The sequence below is a fragment of the Pimephales promelas genome, chromosome 14 (genome assembly GCF_988280905.1).
Source record: "Pimephales promelas chromosome 14, fPimPro1.hap1.1, whole genome shotgun sequence".
NCBI lineage: Eukaryota > Metazoa > Chordata > Actinopteri > Cypriniformes > Leuciscidae > Pimephales > Pimephales promelas.
Window position 1 is genome coordinate 15,616,447 of NC_142782.1, and position 21,507 is coordinate 15,637,953.

At 41.2% G+C, this 21,507-nt stretch overlaps 1 long non-coding RNA gene across 2 annotated transcripts; it reads right to left on the reverse strand.

The window, feature by feature from the left end:
• Nucleotides 1-13,900: 13,900 nt before the first annotated feature.
• Nucleotides 13,901-17,594, reverse strand: LOC148973704 (uncharacterized). 2 transcript variants are annotated; one of them, XR_016146487.1, is made up of 3 exons: nt 17,431-17,594; nt 17,264-17,350; nt 13,901-17,187 (listed from the first exon to the last, which is right to left on the reverse strand). It is a non-coding gene; the product is annotated as an uncharacterized LOC148973704 (long non-coding RNA). The 2 variants fall into 2 exon arrangements; XR_016146486.1 differs by having other exon boundaries at nt 13,901-16,645; nt 17,431-17,585.
• Between the last annotated feature and the right edge of the window lie 3,913 nt (nt 17,595-21,507).

Below are 21,507 nucleotides of genomic sequence, written 5' to 3' on the forward strand. Positions count from 1 at the left end.
CTGCAGACCTTCAAATATCAGCTTAAAACTCATATATTCACCATGCTCAGTAAATAACTGTTTTTCATTCAATCTCTCCCTTCCACTTTTTCACTTCTTTGTTACATGTTTTCTCTATCAATGTATGTTTTTGTTCCCTATCTAATCTATTCATTATTGTTGTCTCCATCTGCTTTTCTGCTTCTTTAATTGTTATAACTAGCAGATTGCCCGTCTCTAGTCTGTCAACTGTTTGTATTATTTTGTGAAGCGACCTTGGATTCTTGAAAGGCGCTTAAAAAAAAAATCGTATTATTATTATTATCAGACATGCTATTTGTTTGATTTTTCATTTTCTGCTCAATGTGGTCTTGTCTAATAGGATATGTGTGATAGATCTTTTAGTTTCACATGAGTTGGTTATCTTACCTGGAATTAAGGTACAGCTGTGTTTGCAAAAGGTTTAGACATGATGGAAAAACTTATTTGGCCGTTTCGGCCTCTTAAAGCTGGTTTTTGGGTACACAATGAGAGCTTTCACACTACCATTCAAAACTTTGGGACATTTAAAGGTTTTTAAAAGAAGACTCTAATGCAAAACATGGCTGCATCCATGCATTATTATTATCATTATTATTATTTAAAACAGTAATATTGTGAAGTATTATTACAATGTAAAATAACTTTTTTCTTGTTACAAAATCCTCTACACCAGCCATCGCACCCTCAACACCTGATCACAAAGCACCATCCGATCCCGAATTCTAACACAATACACCTGCAACAGCTCATTATCTCACCCTTCTTAAACCATCACTCTCCACACTGTCATAGTCTCGTTGTTGCTATACGCTTCAACTCACCTGGCTACCTACCTGATCTCCATTGACCCGTCTTGCCAGTCTTCAGTCATCCGTCTTCTGCCCTCCGTCTCTCATCCGTGCTCTCATATCTCTCTGCAAAAACAAGAAAGCACAATCAATGTTCAACTAAGTGTCTGCAATCTATCTGACTATCTTACTCACCATTAATAAAATACAAATACCTGCTTGTTTGAATTATCTGTAATCTCCTTCTGTTCCTAATATTTCTATTTTAAAATGTAATTTTATTCCTGTGACGGTAAAGCTCAATTTACAACATCATTACTCCAGTCTTTAGTGTCACATGATCCTTCAAAAATCATTGGTCAAGAAACAATTATTAATATTGAAAACAGTTGTTTACAATGTTTTTTTGTTTTGTTTTTCAGGATTATATTCACCAAAGAAACCTGTAAAATAATTGGAGACAACTGTTTTCAACACTGATAATAATAAATGTTTAGCATATTAGAATGATTTCTGAAGGATCATGTGACTGTGAAGACTGGAGTAATGATGCTGAAAATTCAGCTTTGCCATCACAGAACTAAATATTTTATATAAAAGATCAGGCCTATGCCAAGCTACCTAAACTTTTCTTGAATAGCCTAAATTAATAGACAGAAAAAATGGGATGAGCCACAGCCTGACCTTATGTTTCTCTGCATAACTCATTTTGTTTTTTATTTATTTATTTATTTATTTATTTATTTTTTGTTGTTCTTTAAAAAGATGCCCTCTTGGACAGTCCTGCGCCAGACCAATATAATCCTTTTGTAATTTCATATCAGCGAAATGCAATCAGAATCTCTTAAATAAGAGGAATTTGATTTAGCAAGAGAATATGATGCTGGTTTAAACCAGATTCTTCTACTGTAAATGATCTAATGTGAACATCAGGCAGCAATGTAACTAGAGGAGAGAGCAGATGTCCTTAAGCTGTGCTACGCTTATTCAGAAAGAGATCTGGGTTTAATGTTCATTGCCATACTGCAGCAAAGGAACGAATTAGTCAATAGAAAACTCTCCTTTTGCAACCCTTTCTCGGTTGAAATAACCTCGCACCCTCCATAATTTAGAAGTGCTCTCATATTGTTTTCCAGTGGTTTATACCACATCAGTTACCTAACGTAACCACAATTTTCCCTAGAAGAGGGAACGAGTATTGCGCAAGTTAGCTTACACTACGGGAAATATTCATCTATTTGAGATATTTAACCTTTTTGAGAAAATTAAGAATTTCCCCTCCTCTCTCACCCCCTCTCAAGAGGTTCTCTCATTGTGTAAGTAAGCTTACGATACGGGAACCCTTTTTCAATGCCATGCGCATCAAGCATCTACTCATCTCACTCTTTTTCAGTGTATTGACACAACGACTGACACAGTATTTAAAACAAAACCACTTCATTGACACTTCAATTCAAAAGGCTGGCATCTCAGGCTTTTCGGGATGCCTGGAACATAACAGCATTATATGGCATCAAATCCTGACTGGAAAGAAAGAAGGGAAAGATCTTCACGTCTTGTTCCTTGATCTGGCAAATGCCTATTGTTCAGTTCCTCATTCAGTTCTGTGGACTGCCTTTGACTTCTTCCAGGTTCCGACTACAATCACAAATCTAATGAAACACTACTTCTGGGATCTACAGTTTTGCCTTACGTCAGACTTCACTACAAATTGGCAACAGCTGGAAATAGGTATCATGGCGGGATGTACCATCTTCCCATTGGCCTTCACGATAGCAATGGAGATCATTATTAGAGCCTCGAAATGGGTCGTGGGAGGAGAACGTCTACAAAGTAACCAGAGGTTAGCACCAATTCGAGCCTATGTGGACGACAACACTTACAACAACTGTCCCCTGCACCAAAAGATTGCTGGAGAAACTTCATCAACATATAACATGGGCGAGGATGAAGTTAAAGCTCAGTAAGTGCAGAAGTCTCCATTATGAAAGGCCAAGTTACAGACCAAAGATTTCATGTTGGTGGAACACCTGTTCCAACTATCTCAGAAATGCCAGTAAAGAGCTTGGGGAGATGGTATGATGCAAAGCTCAAAGACACCGAGCAGTTTGAACAATTAAAAAAATATACTAGTATGTACATGGAGTGCATCAATAAAACCTTGTTGCCAGGAAAGCTCAAGGTATGGTGTTTTCAGTTTTAAATACTCCCAAGACTCTTGTGGCCGTTAACTGTATATGAGATCTCCATCTCCAAGGTTGAAAGTTGGAATGGCTGGTAAGCACACAGCTGAAGCAGTGGCTTGGAATTCCACGTTGTAAAAGTTCTGTTGGACTTTATGGACATGGCAAGTTGGAATTACCCATCACAGGGCTCGTTGAAGAATTCAAATGCACCACAGCAAGGCTCATCATGAGCTTATCTGGATCTGAGGATGCAGTCATTTGAACAGCAGCACCCCGGGTAGTAGCAGGAAGAAAATGGACTCCATCAGAAGCTGTTCAGAGTGCAAAGTCTGCACTTCATTTCAGAGATGTGGTTGGACAAGTACCGCATGGAAAGGTAGGGTTTGGACTCATCTCCAAAACTCCTCTGTGGCATAAAGTAACATCAATGCAGAAGAGACAGCTAGTGGTAGAGGAGGTTAGGAGACAGGAGGATGGAGAGCGTCATGCCAAAGCTGTATCAATGGCCAAGCAAGGGAGATGGACCAACTGGGAGGGCCTGGAGAAAAGAAAGCTCAGCTGGCGTGACATATGGGAGATGGAGGGAGCTCGGCTGAGTTTTGTCATCAGGGCCATATACGACCTGCTACCCTCCCCCCAAAATCTGAAAGTGTGGTATGAAGAAGATCCTGCCTGTTCCCTTTGTCAAGTACCTGCATCCCTAAGGCACATTCTATCAGGGAGTACTACAAGTCTAACCCAAGGGTGCTATACTTGGTGGCATAACCAAGTACTCAGAGAACTGGCATCAATAATGGAACAGAAGTGAACCACCACAAACAATCTCCCACAAACATCTGCAGTACAGGTCAACTTCACAAATTTCGTACCAGCTGGCAAAAATCAGAAACTGAGTACAGCACCTAAGAATACAAGCATCCTGCAGTCAGCGCAGGATTGGAAGTTGGAAGTGGACCTTGATAAGAAACTTGTATTTCCCCCAGAAATAGTGGCTACAACACTCCAACAACAAAACTAGTATATATTGTGGAATTAACAGTACCTTGGAAAGATGGAGTTGAAGAAGCTTATGAGAGGAAAACTAATAAATAATCCGACCTAGCAGCTGAAGCATCCCAGAATGGCTGAAGACCAGTAAATTCCCTGTAGAGGTTGGATGCAGGGGATTTGTTGATACGTCTACCACCAGTTTGCCAAGAAAGATAGGGGTGAAGGGTCACTGTCTTCAGCAGGCCATCAAGTCCTTGTCAAGTGCTGCCGAGAAAAGCAGTAACTGGCTCTGGATCAAGCGCAAGGACTCCAACTGGGCAGCAAAATAGAGACAAATCATATGTGGTCAGGCTCAGGCCCGACTCAGGGGGAAGGACGCCCCTGCCACGCAGAGCCCATCAGTGATATGGATGGTATGGCATGGAGGGAGGTGTACCTGGGATGCTGGGTACACTGTTGAGGCTTATGGAGACAGTGTGGGCTTCAATCAGCGAAACGTCAATGAAGCAGGGTGCCCACCTAATGACTCCAATGACATACCTTATCCTCCTTTTCACCACTCCACACTGACTGCTACTCTCAAGAGTGTTCTACTAAAGGGACTGACACATCTAGTCATATTAGCTTTACTGACAGAAGTTTTGCCCGCAGAGCGGTAACTTCTAGGTGATAAAACCTGACAAAGGTGGACGGGGAGGTCCAGCCCACCACCACACATTTGTCGTGAATAGAAAGAGGCCATGCCTCTAGTGGAATGAGCCCTTATGCCCAAGGGGCATTGCAGACCCTTCGATGCTATAGCCTCCACAATCTTTCTGGACAGGCTTTGTTTCTAGGCGGCAAGACCCTTGGTACGCCCACCTGAAAGGGGTTGAGCGCGTAGTGTAAACCCTCAGCACCCTGACTGGGTAGAGGAGATAAACATTGCTCTCGCTATCGGATGATGGCAGAGTCGATAGAGAAATGACCTGCACTCTGAAAGGAGTGCCAATCACTTCAGGAACATGTCCTCTTCTAGGTTTGTGGTTGACTTTCGAGTCATTTGGCCCAAACTCAAGACACACAGCGCTGACGGACAGCGCGTGTAAGGCTGTCTGAAAAACGATTTTGAGTGACAGGTACTTTAATTCCACTAGACTCCACAGAATCTAGTGGTTCAAAGGGAAAAGCTTTCAGGGTCTCAAGGACCAACGAAAAATTCCACATAGGAACCGAAGGGGGGCGCGGAGGGTTCATCCTTCTAGCTCCTCTAAGGAAGCAGATGACAAGCCTATTTTTCCCTAGTTACTGGCCGCGCGTCGACTCTGCGAATGCTGCAATGGCCACCACGTATACTTTAAGCGTGGATGGGGACCTCCCCTTATCCAACAGCTCTTGTAGGAAACTGAGCAGCCACGAGACCCCACATGTCTGTGGGTCTAGATTTCGGTACTCCATTTGGAGAACACAGACCATTTAGATGCATAAAGATATCTGGTAGAGGGATCTCTAGACTGCGTAATCGTTCATCACTCCTTCTGTCAGGGCAACGGGTACCCGTTGATCAACCATGCGTGCAGAGACCAGCGCTCTGGATGGGGATGTCAGATCGAGCCGCAAGCTTGAGAGAGGAGATCTGTTCTCACTGGAATCAGCCACAGGACTTTTTGTGACAGCAGTGTCAGCTCCGGGAAGCAAGTCTTGTTCTCCCAACTCGAGGCTATAGACCTTATGCACCAGAGAAGCGTGGGCGCCGTCATCTTTAGAATATTGTCTTTGAACTTCCGTTTTTGCAGTCGCTCTGTATATTTCTATGGCATCGCTGTCGAGGAGTAATTAGCTGGTGAAGTGGATTTACTTATTGTAGAGTTAACAAAAGTCATCATGAGCATGGTAATGTTAATCATAATCATTGTAAAGCAGATGTCTTAACAAATGTCGACCGGGAATTTTTTTTACGAGCAGTTCATTCATACCTATGCAAGATCGCTGTGAAAATACAGACCGGAAGTCAAAAGACAACGAGCGCAGCGCTGAAAAGGGGCGGGGCTACCAGCGCAGTCTCATCCCAACACGTCATATAACTGACGTCTTGGGACGTCTTTTGACCATGCGTCAACATCCGCTGTTTTAGGGTACCCTTTAACGCCGGTTAGATGATGTTATCGAATGCTAACCCTACCCCAGACCTAAACCTACCCCTAAACCTACCCCAGGTCTTGGGATGAGGCTGTGTTAGGGCTACATAAGGTCTATAAGGAGCACAGAGTGGCACATTTACCTGATCCTCTTGATTAGCTGTGGTAACAACTAGGGTTGCAACGGTATGAGATTTTCACGGTATGATAATCGTCTCAGAAAATATCACGGTTTCACGGTTTCACGGTATACGATATTAAACTATCATTATTATAATCAGCATCAGCTACAATGGCCCTTAAATGAATAAAAACAGATATTGTTTTTGGTTGAACATGGTTTATTGTAACAAAGTTTTTTTCAATAGAGTCTTTATGAAATGTATATTTATTTCCTCAGAAATTCTGGGTTGTCTGAAATAACTGGTCTGGATTCTGTGATTGAATACAAAATGTATTTTTGAGAATGCAATCAGATAAAATGTAACAACTTTAGTTTGTCTATACACAAGAGAAGTTTAATAAATTAAAACATGGACAAAAAACTATACACAATAGTAATATATTTTAGTCATAGGCTAAACCAAACTTTTTTTTTCCAGGTTGTAGGGGAGAGCGGGGCACAACCTAACGCTTTTTGCTTTTGGCTCAATTAATTAAAAAATAATTAGGTTAGATTAATACTTTTTTTACACAAGCAACATGCACATCTCTGCTACAAATGAACACTTAAAGTTTTTTTCTAGGACCTACCATTTTTGTACAGTTGGGCTGAAAGTGACAGAAGTGCAAATGTTACAACTTACCCCATATGCGGGGTTAATTGTAACAGAGAGAGGGGTTAGTTGTAACACTTGTGTGTAACACACATAATTCAGTACTATTTTATTTGTATAGTTTGATATTGTTAGTGCATCTGTATAGACAGATATCCATACATATCCCTCATCCAATCATCCTTCTATTATGGATCAATATCATGGATAGAGACATAGAAAAGGGCTGCATAGTTTTGCAATAAATTATAATAAATACAATTATAAATATTGTAATTGCAATTAAATTAGATTTGTGTGTGGCAGCTGCATGATGTACAATTATTATTATTATTATTAATAATAACAGTAATGATAATACAAATTAGCTTAAAATAAAAATTTAAAGGGTTTATTGCATTAATAACAGGCCATATTTTTAATAAATAAACAAGTTATCATTCATAGAACACTAAATTTTAAACATTTTAAATCCCAACATTGTTTGTGAACGTCTAACAAAGTTAAATGTATACTCAAACCTGAAAAGTTGTGTGGCTCCGTTTTCATTTGATTATCATTGTACACTTGGAGGCTTAGTTGTACCACTCTGTTAGAATTAACCCCGCTGTGTATTACATATTTTAAACCTAGCTAACAGTCGCTAGGAATTGCTGACATGTTTCAAAACGGTGCTATGTTTGAGCCGACAAGACGGTGATTAAGGCAATATAAAGTTAGATTTGGAAACGTATACACCCAACTCAGAAACCGAAAAAAAACTATGATGAAAAAAAATTACTTTCATGGTGTCAAAACACTCTTTGTCCAGTATCTTCACGAAATATAATCAAAACTTTCCGCAAATTCGCGGGAGACCGTCTTCTGGCAGCAAGAGAAAAATAGCGGAAAGACAGCCTGCTTGATCCTGACGAACTGTGTAAACGGTCCGTGTTACATTTAACCCCGCGTTAACACCTACTGAACACCTATGAGTTTCAGTCAGTGTATTTGATGATAATTCTTTAAAAAAATAATTATAAAGTGCACATTAAGTGTTCTCTGTCTAGATATGTTCATGTGTTCACGTCTTCGTAGTGGCTGAGACAGCTTTAAAAACCATGAGCGTCATGCGTACTTGAGTGTGTACTAGATCTACTAGACGAAACGGCGCTGCTCATTCAGAGACACGCTGAAGGGGCTTGCACACCAGTCTTTTTGCGTTATATTCACAGACACGCACATCGCGATTTGATTTAGGCTACTGCATAGCTATATTTTGCTTTATTTATCCATCTATCTTTTTAAATCGCACATTTTACGTGGCATCTGTTTTGTAACGCAAAAAGACGCATGTGTGCGTCTTTTTGACAGACCGGGATTCCCTCAGCATGACAGAAATAATATGGCCTTAGTTATAAAAGTTATGAATAACCTTTATCTTCACGGAGGGATGGTGTTCCTGAATATGGGAGAACATGTTCGACGTGTTACTCCTTTTGCAGCCACTCTTCGTCCACATATCTTGCAAACTGGATATCCATCTTCAAGGACAACATCACGATCGTTTTTCGGATATAAGTTACAAAATATTCCCATACTGCAGATTTTTTTTTTTTTTTTTTGGCGGGAGATAGAGATTCGCAGCCTCTGTCTCGGACATTTTCAGCGCTGTACGGATATGGAGTAAGCAGTCAAGCTGAAAGAAGTTGCATGCGGCAGTGCAGGTGAATTCTGTTTTTTTTTTTTTTTTACCGCGGATAAGCAAATGTGCACGATATGATAATCGTACATGTCAATATCGCGATAAACCGTCATACCGGTATACCGTTACAACCCTAGTAACAACGAGATCGGAGGGAAGGCATTCAGCGGGCGGCTGGGCCAGATTCGGGCCAGCACGTCCTCATTCTTTGAAAAGAACATTGGGCATTGAGCGTTGTGGGGGTTGCCGAGGGATGCCTTCTGGAAAGACACGGCTAGATGTCGAACACGGCACACACGCTTTGTCGATAAAAGAGCCGGCATGGCCACAGAGTCCAGTTCTATTCCTAGAAAAGAAATTGACTGACTGGGCAGTAATGAGCTCTTGGTCCAGTTGACCAGAAGACCCAAGCTTTCAAGGTGACTGAGGAGCACAGTAAGAGATCCGTCGCGCTTCTCAAGTCAGTGATGGCAGGTGGATCCCAGCCCTTCTCGTCCCATTCACGGAGAAGGTCGGCCTGTAGAATCTGAAGCACAGCCATCGAATGCAGCACGGAAGCGGCCTGTCCTGTATGCACGGCCGACAAGGGTGGATGCGGCTCTGCAGGCTTTTGACAGGAGGGCAGACCTTGAGCGCCATCTCGCAGAGGACGGACAAAGGTGCACTGCGACCGCGGTCTCCATCACTGAACGGGGCTCTGTACGAGCCGCAGGAAGTGCGAGGCATCTTGAAAAAGACGCTTGCTGCTCTTTTAGAGTGAGCTTTTGTAAGAAACAGGGATACGTCGCCGGATAGAGTAGCTCTTACGGATAGCTGAAGGTGACGAAGACGAAGGTGCCAGTTTCTTCAGGTGCTGTCCTAAGCTGGCTTGACGATTGTCTCGACGGTGGTGGTGGCTTCTCTCTAGATCCAGCGATGCGACAAGCTTTGCTGAAGAGATGGAAATCAGACAAATAGCCTTCGAGCCCTGCTTATATACGCTAAGCCACGCCCATACTGGCGGGCTATGAAGCTATGAAGGCGCGAGCGCCCTTCATTGGATGTCACGTCACACAACCTCAGTGGTACGGTTGGGATAGGGAATAGGGAACTGGTTCTGACGTAAATGGTAGTAACCAGACCGAATAAGAACGAAAATTTTGATGCCTGATTTCGGTGCCTGAGTCTCTGTGTCATGAGGGGCACACACGCAAGTCTCTCACTCTCTCCCTCGTGCGCACACTATATGGTTTGAAGCACAGTCTGTTCTGTCTCGCATGTGCACTCTTGCTCGCTCACTCTAGATTCCGGGAGATTTTAACTAATATGCAGGCATTAGGGAGCCGTTTGATATCAATAAGCGGGAGACTCCCAGAACCTCTGCTGATAGTGAGGGGATTAATGAATATGCCGAAGACAAAGCGCTCCAAGGTTTGTCTGCATTTTACGTGTAAAAATACGTGTCAGACAAATTGTATGAAGCCCAAATACAATCACGATCCGAGCCGCCTTGACGCTCACGTCGTCATATTATATTAGCGCGGCCATCATCTGCTCCTCAGATTTCTCTGCAGAAAAAGGAAGCTTGTCGGCATCGCGATGAGTTTGACAGCGAACGCAGAGTCTCGTTCCCTATTCAGAGAACATTGGTTACACAAGCAACCAGAGACGTTCTCTTTCATAAGTTTACTTAAAGGAGCAATGTGTGATTTTTAGCGACATCAAGTGGTTCGGTTGCGAGTTTGCACCAAGGGCTCCGCCCACTGCTCACCCCTCCCTTTCGAAGAAGCTACGGTTGCTAAAACGGGACAAACATCTCGTCGGCTGAGACAGCAGAGAATAGCCAGAGTAAGCCAAGAGTGTGTAACATTGTCACTGTTTCTGTACCACAGTCCATTATAAACCACATCATGGATACTGTTTACAAAGCCATAGTCAGGTGAGGATCAAGGGTTTTAATATATAATTTAATATAATAATATTAATCAGCTGATTGTCTCACAAACGTAACCAGCAGCACATTTCTCCACACATACTGTAGCAAACCCATAATACAGCGAGGGAGCAGCTATATATTTTTTCTAACAGGGTAGTAATAGTTTAGCTGGCTAATATGAGCTGTTACTGTGGCTGAGCTGGGACGCGTCTGCATGAGTCCAAAGGTCGGAAGTGCGCGCGCTGTTACAATCATGTCATCTCCGCATCCCATAGATACTATTTACTACACACAATAGGCTTTTTTCTCTGATTTTGAAAACTCTTCGCGATCGACTTTAGTGATAAAAGACTTTAGTAAAAGTCTCTATCGACAGGTTAGTGATTCCTGTAACGTACTGTTTTACGGTCAATGACATGAATACTAATCATCAGCTGTCTCACGAACGTAACAGCACATCTATCCCCAACATAACAAACCCATAACACAGCGAGGGAGAACTAAGTTACATGAAACAATCCTAACTACATATTTTACACCACTCACAAGGGAAAAAACACTACTCACGGAGTGTAAGGCTAGCTTCCAGCTTTCCGCTACTTCTCTTTCAAGGTAGTGATGAAACGCGTTCTGTAGCGCTGTTTGTTCGCGTTCGGCTACGGTAGGAATATGACGTCACAACATGGCGACCTTCATAGAAGGGGATTCCCTCGGTTATGGAGCTATTAATGTCTCATTCTAAGGTAATATAAACATTACGGTTAATTAAGTAAGTTCTTTATACACCACTGAAAACATAGTTATGGATGTCATATTGCATTTCTGTTAATAGATAATCAACTTATTTACACATTGCACCTTTAAAGCTGCGTAGCCAAGACGCAGTAGGAACGAAATACCAAAATCGGCAAACTAAGGCCCCGTTTACAAGAGAACGATTCCGGGTGAAAACGTAAAAAATATTTTATCGGATGTGCCTTTCGTTTACATGGCGACAGCGTTTTTGAGGCTTAAAAATGCAAAATAGTGGAAATCTTAAAAACGCTCCGCCGCCGGGTTCCCGTGTAAACGGTAAAAACGCAAAAGTCTGCTTGACAGTGAAGGTTGTACGCAGGCACATGGACGTGGTGTTGTAGTATGCACTCCTAGCCGCCTGAAGTGCATACTACATTGAATTTCACACACTTTTGCGTCACCATTTGCACACGGATTTCCCAGACAAAATGCTCGTCTAAACGCAGAATAAAAAGTGATGACGCAACGCCACTTTTGCGTTTTCTCTTCAGATAACTTACATGACTGGTTCAAGCAGATAAAACATGGGAGCCTAGCCATGTTGATATTAAATTACACTGGTAGTAATCTCTATTAATCTCCAGTATTATTACATTGTTGGATACAAAATTGTTTTATTTGATATTATGTAAATGTGATTTTTTATTTTATATTGGTTTATTTATTATTACCATATTTTACTTGTATCTATATTGTTTAAAGATTTATATTGTGTCCAGTTTCGCCCTGTAAATAAAGGGGTATTGAGTGTGTGTGGATTCGTTTTCTTAGGTGCCGATTCAAGAACTGTTTAAGCACCGGAACCATTTAAAAAATACCGAGCAGGTACTGGTATCGGATAAAATCCAACCGATACCCAACCCTACTCAGTGGTAAGCTGCTGCAGTTCCCGCAGGGCAGCCTATGAGCATGCTAGACAGTCTGCTCTAGGTCTGCTAGCTGCTGCACTGCATTGACAATGAATACAAAATTAAGGATAATAGCTTTAATATTTCGAAAAGATGAATCTTTCCCATAGTGTAAGCTAACTTGCGCAATACGAGAAAACCTCTCGTAAGAGAAGTTAGGCTCCTTATAATAGACCAAAATCATGTAACCTACTGCACACACCCTCTCGTCTCAGATGCTGGCCGATAGAGAATTGTGGTTTGCTCTTGAACTATCCTCCTCTGCAGGACCGCAAGTGGTCCGAGCCAATGCAAACAAGGTCATGTCAGGTAAACAGTTGCTGTAGCATGTGCACCTACATGGAGGACCTCTGTGATCCTGCCTATCTCTCTCTGTGTATGGGGAAGGACTCTGATGAATTCCAATTTACAGTGTCTGACCTTCTTATCTCTGGGAGTAAAATGAATGCACAGTACATCTGAAAGCCAGAGGAGGAGAAACAAAACATTGTTGTTTGATCTTAGATTTTCTCGAGTCAAATTGTTTCTGTTGTTAATAAAAGACACAGGGTGAAATAGGCTCTGTGCAGATGAGTGCTGGGTAGTAATAGACTGTATATAATCTAAATTTTATATTCAGGCAGCAAAAATAATACTTGAGAATAAAATATGTTTTGATATTTAATAAAATAATAAAAGGTGTTTTTGTTTGTGTTCAGCAGAGAAGGTTTGATCTGAAGCACTACAGCAAAACTCGAGTGAAACAGTGAACGAGATGATTTGCAACTTGGTCTTTGATCCACTTTAATCAGTGCAGACCCTGAATCTAAATAATCCCCTGACACACGTTTCAAGACGAGTACAAATGTTTATATTCAGAGATTTAAGTAGACAAAATATGTGAAATTTTAAACTGAAAACAAAGAGAAGCTAAAAAAAAAAAAAACAAGAAACAACTTTGTGTAAAACAATTTTTAAATTGAAGCCGGTTCGTTCAGCTAAAACGCAGCCTCTTGATCATAAACTGGATTCAGATGTTTGTTAATATACTGTCAAAACTGTATTCAAAGCATCTGACAGAATGCGGCAGAGCATAAATTCTGTCGGTTTTTTTTTCGATACCTTTTCTACACATATCACACCTTCACAGGTGTTCGCTGTCTATATTCTGTCTGCCGCAGTTTACACAGCCTGTCTTTGACTCACAGCCTCTTCCCTGGTTGAGTCCACATCATGGCATAAACCAAATAGACCATCTGAGGCACTCAGAGCGGCTCCCTACACAGATAATGATATCTTCTACTGTGCCTTTAGTTCAGTCCACATCAGCACAGTTCAAGTGCTCCAAATAGTTTGTGACAAGCATGAATCCCCCTGCACAAAGGCCCATCACATACCACCCAATTTTAACCCTGTCAGTTTGCTTAATCTCAGCAAAAGCCCACACAGCCTTAAGTAGAAACCTTGGAAAAGCCAAACTGTTCTTGCATGATTATATGACTTTTTTTCTAGTTTAGTTGTCACTTTCATTTGTTCAACAACAGCTGTGCTTTTATTGGTTTGATGTTTGGCACTAAGGCAGAGGACATGTATGACAGGTTACTGAATCAGAAGGGCGTGCAGGCATGAGTTGGATTTATTTATATATATATATATATATATATATATATATATATGTGTGTGTGTATATATATATATATAAATGTGGCAGAATGGGATACGGACACAGACAATTAACAGGGCTTAGGCCCAGGCAGTTTGCAGACTACGCCACGATGGGACTTACACCCAAAGAATTAAGTTCAATCAGGCACTCAAGTTCGTTGACAGATAGCCAGAGACAGTGGTTCAGTACAAAAATAGTATTTTTATTTTCCTTTCACTTTTAAACTCAATGAACACACTCAAGACAGAAGGCAATAGAGCGGAGTCTTACCAGTGGGAAGCTAGTGACTAAAGCAAGGAGCGTCCATGAAAACACCCCATTCACACGTGTCAAAATTTCACTCACACACACCATAAGAGAAATGACCACACTTGGTGAACACACAGCCACAGCACACCACGGGACCCGCCACCACAAGGGGCACTGCTCCCACTGGCAGTTCTCAGCACCTGGACAATGAACAGACACGTGGAAGTTAAACAAAATTACGCACACAAACTACATAAACATTGTCTAATAAGTCACCTGTTCTGAAGTCCAAGGTTGTACTAGCTAACAATGTGAACCGGGACTCAATTAAAATAAACAATTAAACATGGACAAACCACAAAAGAAAAATCACACTTAGGCCAATCCTCTTGGAGATCAACAGCAAGAAAAGGCCTCCATACAAGAGTAAGAAATAAAATAAATAAAAACATTAAAGTGATGTCAGTCCATCAACCACTCAAGCACTGATTTCAAAACAGAGACAGGAAGGAAGATCAAACAATGTTAAACAGGCAACGATGTAACACGCTAGCCAGCCACCTGTTAACTTGAGATAATAATAATTGAGTTCAATACTCCTTTGCCGAGTGTGAATAAGGCAGCCGGGTACGACGTAACTTTAAATCCATGAACATGTAATGTGAAGAGTATAAGCAAAGCAGCCGATGTTCAGTATCGATGAAGCAAACTTGCGGCCGCACCCCCGGTTAAACAGCACTCCCTAAAATGCACAGGATGTCAATTTACAAATAGTCCCCACATTAACCCTTAAACTATTACTCCGTATAGCAACATACCTATGATTTTCACAAGCCCTGAGCTCTGTTTGCCGACCACAGGGCGCACGCTCAGCTGGTGAAAGGGCTGCTGCTGCACCAGGGATCCTATAGCACAAAACATTCCCTATAAGCCCAAGCCATAAAGTTAACGAGTTAAAAGAGAAGAGAAATGAAGCCAACCATACTCGCGGCACTTCGGTAGACCGATAACCAGGCAGACATCAGGTCGCTGGGCAGGTAAACAGGACGCGTGCCGGTAACACCATTTGTCAAAATAAAAGTCCCGGTTTATAAAAGAGGTGTAGCCCTCGCGATTGGCTCAAAATTAACTGCCCAGAACTATTCACAGCTGCAGCAAATTAAGTCACTTAGGGAGACATGAGCCAGACAACAGCATCATCATGCTACAATCTGCCCCGTTTTTTTTTAATCGGCGCCCGACGATTACCCCAAGACTCTCACCTTCACTGTAGGACGCTAATAGATGAACAGAGAGACCCTTGGTACAAGTCCTCTTGCCATGACGGCTACTCTAGAAACACGAGACACTTGCTACACGTTCTCTGCCATTACGGCCACACAACACGAAACACGAGAGATACTTGGTACAAGTCCTCTTGCCATGACGGCTACTCTAGAAACACGAGACACTTGCTACAAGTTCTCTGTCATTACGGCCACACAACACAAAACACGAGAGGTACTTGGTACAAGTCCTCTTGCCATGACGGCTACTCTAAAAACACGAGACACTTGCTACAAGTTCTCTGCCATTACGGCCACACAACAAGAAACACGAGAGATACTTGGTACAAGTCCTCTTGCCATGACGGCCACTCTAAAAACACGAGACACTCGTTAAAAGTTCTCTGCTTTTACAGCTACTCAACGAGAACGAGTGATACGCACGTTCTCGGACATGACGGCTAAAACAGGAGAAACAAGTGATACACGAGTTCTCAGACATAACGGCTAAAACGTGAGTAAGGCACTGGTTACAGGTCCCCTACCTTTACGGCTACTCAATGAAAAAGACAAAAGCAGGGCCAGGAGCCAGGGTAGGGGCATGACCTGGGGTCTGACGTAGGCGCTCATTATCAGCTACCATCTAAGCCATCAAGTCCCTCAACTCCTGTAACTCACTCCCCTCGGCCACCCCGTTCCATATTTTGGCAATGCACAATCCAATTGGCAAAAAACAAAAACCAATCCCCACCTTACCTGCCCCGTTATCGGTCCACCAACGAACAGCTGCTGCTTTGCTTGTAAAAGAAAAAGAAAAAAAACACACAAAAAAACGAAAAACAAAATTTGAACCAGTCTCTGGCTTTACCCATCAACCCTGCCGACTACGCCAAATGTGGCAGAATGGGATACGGACACAGACAATTAACAGGGCTTAGGCCCAGGCAGTTTGCAGACTACGCCACGATGGGACTTACACCCAAAGAATTAAGTTCAATCAGGCACTCAAGTTCGTTGACAGATAGCCAGAGACAGTGGTTCAGTACAAAAATAGTATTTTTATTTTCCTTTCACTTTTAAACTCAATGAACACACTCAAGACAGAAGGCAATAGAGCGGAGTCTTACCAGTGGGAAGCTAGTGACTAAAGCAAGGAGCGTCCATGAAAACACCCCATTCACACGTGTCAAAATTTCACTCACACACACCATAAGAGAAATGACCACACTTGGTGAACACACAGCCACAGCACACCACGGGACCCGCCACCACAAGGGGCACTGCTCCCACTGGCAGTTCTCAGCACCTGGACAATGAACAGACACGTGGAAGTTAAACAAAATTACGCACACAAACTACATAAACATTGTCTAATAAGTCACCTGTTCTGAAGTCCAAGGTTGTACTAGCTAACAATGTGAACCGGGACTCAATTAAAATAAACAATTAAACATGGACAAACCACAAAAGAAAAATCACACTTAGGCCAATCCTCTTGGAGATCAACAGCAAGAAAAGGCCTCCATACAAGAGTAAGAAATAAAATAAATAAAAACATTAAAGTGATGTCAGTCCATCAACCACTCAAGCACTGATTTCAAAACAGAGACAGGAAGGAAGATCAAACAATGTTAAACAGGCAACGATGTAACACGCTAGCCAGCCACCTGTTAACTTGAGATAATAATAATTGAGTTCAATACTCCTTTGCCGAGTGTGAATAAGGCAGCCGGGTACGACGTAACTTTAAATCCATGAACATGTAATGTGAAGAGTATAAGCAAAGCAGCCGATGTTCAGTATCGATGAAGCAAACTTGCGGCCGCACCCCCGGTTAAACAGCACTCCCTAAAATGCACAGGATGTCAATTTACAAATAGTCCCCACATTAACCCTTAAACTATTACTCCGTATAGCAACATACCTATGATTTTCACAAGCCCTGAGCTCTGTTTGCCGACCACAGGGCGCACGCTCAGCTGGTGAAAGGGCTGCTGCTGCACCAGGGATCCTATAGCACAAAACATTCCCTATAAGCCCAAGCCATAAAGTTAACGAGTTAAAAGAGAAGAGAAATGAAGCCAACCATACTCGCGGCACTTCGGTAGACCGATAACCAGGCAGACATCAGGTCGCTGGGCAGGTAAACAGGACGCGTGCCGGTAACACCATTTGTCAAAATAAAAGTCCCGGTTTATAAAAGAGGTGTAGCCCTGGCGATTGGCTCAAAATTAACTGCCCAGAACTATTCACAGCTGCAGCAAATTAAGTCACTTAGGGAGACATGAGCCAGACAACAGCATCATCATGCTACATATATATATATATATATATACACACACACACACACACACACACACACACACAAACACACGAGTGCGTCATGCACCTACTTCCTATTTGAAGGGTCCACTGGAGGCAACTAGACTCGTTTCGTGCCTTTGGCAAGATTTAAAGGGTTAGTTCACCCAAAAATGAAAATTAAGTAATTATTACTCACCCCCATGCTGTACCAACCCCGTAAGACCTTCGTTCATCTTCGGAAAACAAATGAAGATATTTTTGATTAAATTTGAGAGGTGGATCACTGCTAGGCACCCTAAGGGACTGAAACTTGACAGCCCAGAACGTCATTGAAGAAAATGTTTAAATATTTATTATATTTGTAAATATATATTTAAATATTCCATTTGACTACAGTCGCTCAACTATAAGTTTATCAAGCGACGAGAATACTTTTTTGTATGGGAAAAAACAAACAAAAATAACAACTTTATTTGACTATTAGAGATCTGTGGACGCGATTGGATCGACTAAATTTACACCTTTGACAGCTTTTTAGACAAGCACTTTTATTTATATACAATAATCATTCCAATTATTTATTAGCGATACTTTAAGACCAAGTTGCTCCTTCCGATATACTAATTGTGATTAAAAATAAATTATATATAACGTTTTTTTTTTTTTTTTTTTTTTTTTAAGAAAGGTTTAACGTTTTTTGTTAAGTAAGGTTTTTTTTTTCTTCAACCAAGGCTCATTGAAAAATTACGTCGCTTCCTGCATGTTTACTCACACTTCCCAGTGTGAAACTAAAGGCACATTCAGTTTTATCTGAAACAGATAAATGTGAATCTGGCAACATTGGTTGTTATATGTATTCAGAAATGAAATGTTCAAAGAGTGGCACTAAAAGGTTAATTTTCTATTGCATGTGAAAATAACGTACCGCCTACACTAAACCCTACCCTAAACTTTACCAAGAGAGTTAACAAAAGCAAACATGAGATAGAAAACACATTTGCTGAAGCAACCATGCCATTTTTAAACTTTTAATATGACTCAAGTTTAACTGGACTCATACATTCTGTATTGCAAGTGCAATGCTGTACTAGTTGAACTAACAAGTTTACATTTTGAGAAAAGCCATACATATGAAGCTGAATATGATATGCATCTCAAAATGTATTATTTTACAGAATCATGCACTTTGGTAAAAGTGTTTTGAGGTTTTAACAGAGTATTGAGAAAGGAACCATGCACAAGTAAGTTAATCTGCCCCTGTAATCATATTTGTTTGTGAAAAAGAATATAAGTTGATATTTTACTGCCTCACGTGTTTATTTCAGCTGGAAGCTGCAGTGAATTGCATATAGTATGTATATGGCCGAATGGACGTTTTTGGATTTTTGTCAAAAAAAAAAAAAAAATGTAGGTAAAACCGCATTACTTACTTTGAAAATAAACATTCTTAAAAGATGCTTCTGGAATCAAGTTCACATATCACAGAGGTGCAAAGAAATATGACAAATTGGGTTGATACCACAGAAAATTAAATAATAATAAAAAAAAAATTAAAAAAAGCAAAGTTGCATTACAAATCCACTAGGTTCATAAATTAGACATGGTGCACTTTCTCTAATAATGTTTTAAATAGGGCAACACATAAATACAGTGTGGACATGCAGTGTCATGTGGAAAAGCACACAATTCCCTTGCTTGTATGATGGATGCGTAAGCTCAGGGCCTTTGTTCTTGGTCCAGCTGCAGCCGAGCCAATGTTCCCAAATCTAGAGTTAAAAAAAAAGTCGCCAGAGTCTAATTCTGTCCAAAAACCTCAGGTTACATTACAAACACACAAACAAACACACACACACACACACACACACACAAAATAACTAGCCACAGTAGAGTGAGAGCTGGAATGTACAATTAAAATATGTGCAATTAGTCTACCATCTACTGGAAGAATGACTTTAGTAATACTGCTCTAACCATGTTTACAGTTTCACATTTTGCACTTTGAGGTAGGACAGTGAATGTCTTTGAATTTACAACTAATACGAAATACAGCCTATTGCAAAGCATACACTCACCTAAAAGTTTATTAGGAACACCATACTATTTTTTTTTTTGCCTTCAGAACTACCTTAATTCTACGTGGCATTGATTCAACAAGGTGCTGAAAGCATTCTTTAGAAATGTTGGCCCATATTGATTGGATAGCATCTTGCAGTCGATGGACATTTGTGGTATGCACATCCAGAGCATGAAGCTACCGTTCCACCACATCCCAAATATGCTCTATTCGGTTGAGATCTGGTGACTGTGGAGGCCATTTTAGTTCAGTTAACACATTGTCGTGCAAGAAACCAATTTAAAATGATTCAAGCTTTGTGGCATTGAGCATTATCTAGCCATCAGAGGATGGGAACATGGTGGCCATAAAGGGATGGACATGGTCTGAAACAATGCTCAGATAGAACGTGGCATTTAAACGATGGCCAATTTGCACTAAGGGGCCCTAAACTGTGCCAAGAAAACATCCCCCACACCATTACACCACCACCACCAGCCTGCACAGTGGTAACAAGGCATGATGGATCCATGTTCTCATTCTGTTTACGCCAAATTCTGACTCTACCATCTGAATGTGTCAACAGAATTTGAGACTCATTAGAGCAGGCAACATTTTTCCAGTCTTCAACTGTCCAATTTTGGTGAGGTCTTGCAAATTGAAGCCTCTTTTTCATATTTGTAGTGGAGATGAGTGGTACTCGGTGGGGTCTTCTGCTGTTGTAGCCATTCCGCCTCAAGGTTGTGCGTGTTGTGGCTGCACAAATGCTTTGCTGCATTCCTCGGCTGTAACAAGTGGTTATTTCAGTAAAAGATGCATCAGCTTGAATCAGTCGGCCCATTCTCCTCTGACCTCTAGCATCAACAAGGCATTTTCACCCACAGGACTGCCGCATACTGGATGTTTTTCCCTTTTCACACCATCCTGGAAATGGTTGTGCATGAACATCCCAGTAACTGATCAGATTGTGAAATACTCAGACCGGCCCATCTGGCACCAACAACCATGCCATGCTCAAAATTGCTTAAATCATCTTTATTTCCATATTCTGACATTCAGTTTGGAGTTCAGGAGATTTTCTTGACCAGAACCACACCCCTAAATGCATTGAAGCAACTGTCATAAACTAGAGACAATCCTCTTTTTAAAAAGTTGGGTGTTTAATTGTTCATCAACTATCAATTCTATACTCATAGTAGACTTAAAGACCTCTGAGCCATTTGTGGGATCCAGTCTCCTTGCTTTCCTTCCATCACGTCTTTCCTGTTCTTATTCTTCACATTTATAGGGAACAAACCTGGAAGAACCATCAATCGATTCTAAAAGAAAGAGAAAGATAACCTTTTCCAACAAACAAATTATTAAGTATTTGATTTTTAATCAAACCCTCTTTCGCTCTTCATACTCTCCCTGCATTTGTAAACGCAATTTAAATTTTGACCAAGATCTTATCCAAGATCAGTTGTTGAGCAAACGTCGCCTTCAAAGATGTGTGACTGAAGGTGTGTGGTGTCAATCCTTTCAAACTCAGAAAAGAGGTATCAGTATTATTTTTTCTATTATTTTTCCTTGCAAACATAAACAATAATATTGTTTACCTGTCTGGAAACAGATTTTCATTGATAGGAATCATTTATGAGAAAATAATATTTCTCCTGGTTAAGAATTATCATTCTTGTTTTTTTTTTTTTCTCATTGAAATTGGTTGTTCACTTCTCGCTCTTTTTCCCTTACTCAGTTGAGTGACGAAGTCCTCGCATCACGAGTTGAAACCAGCTTTTCGGTGATAGAAAATATTTATAAAAAAATGT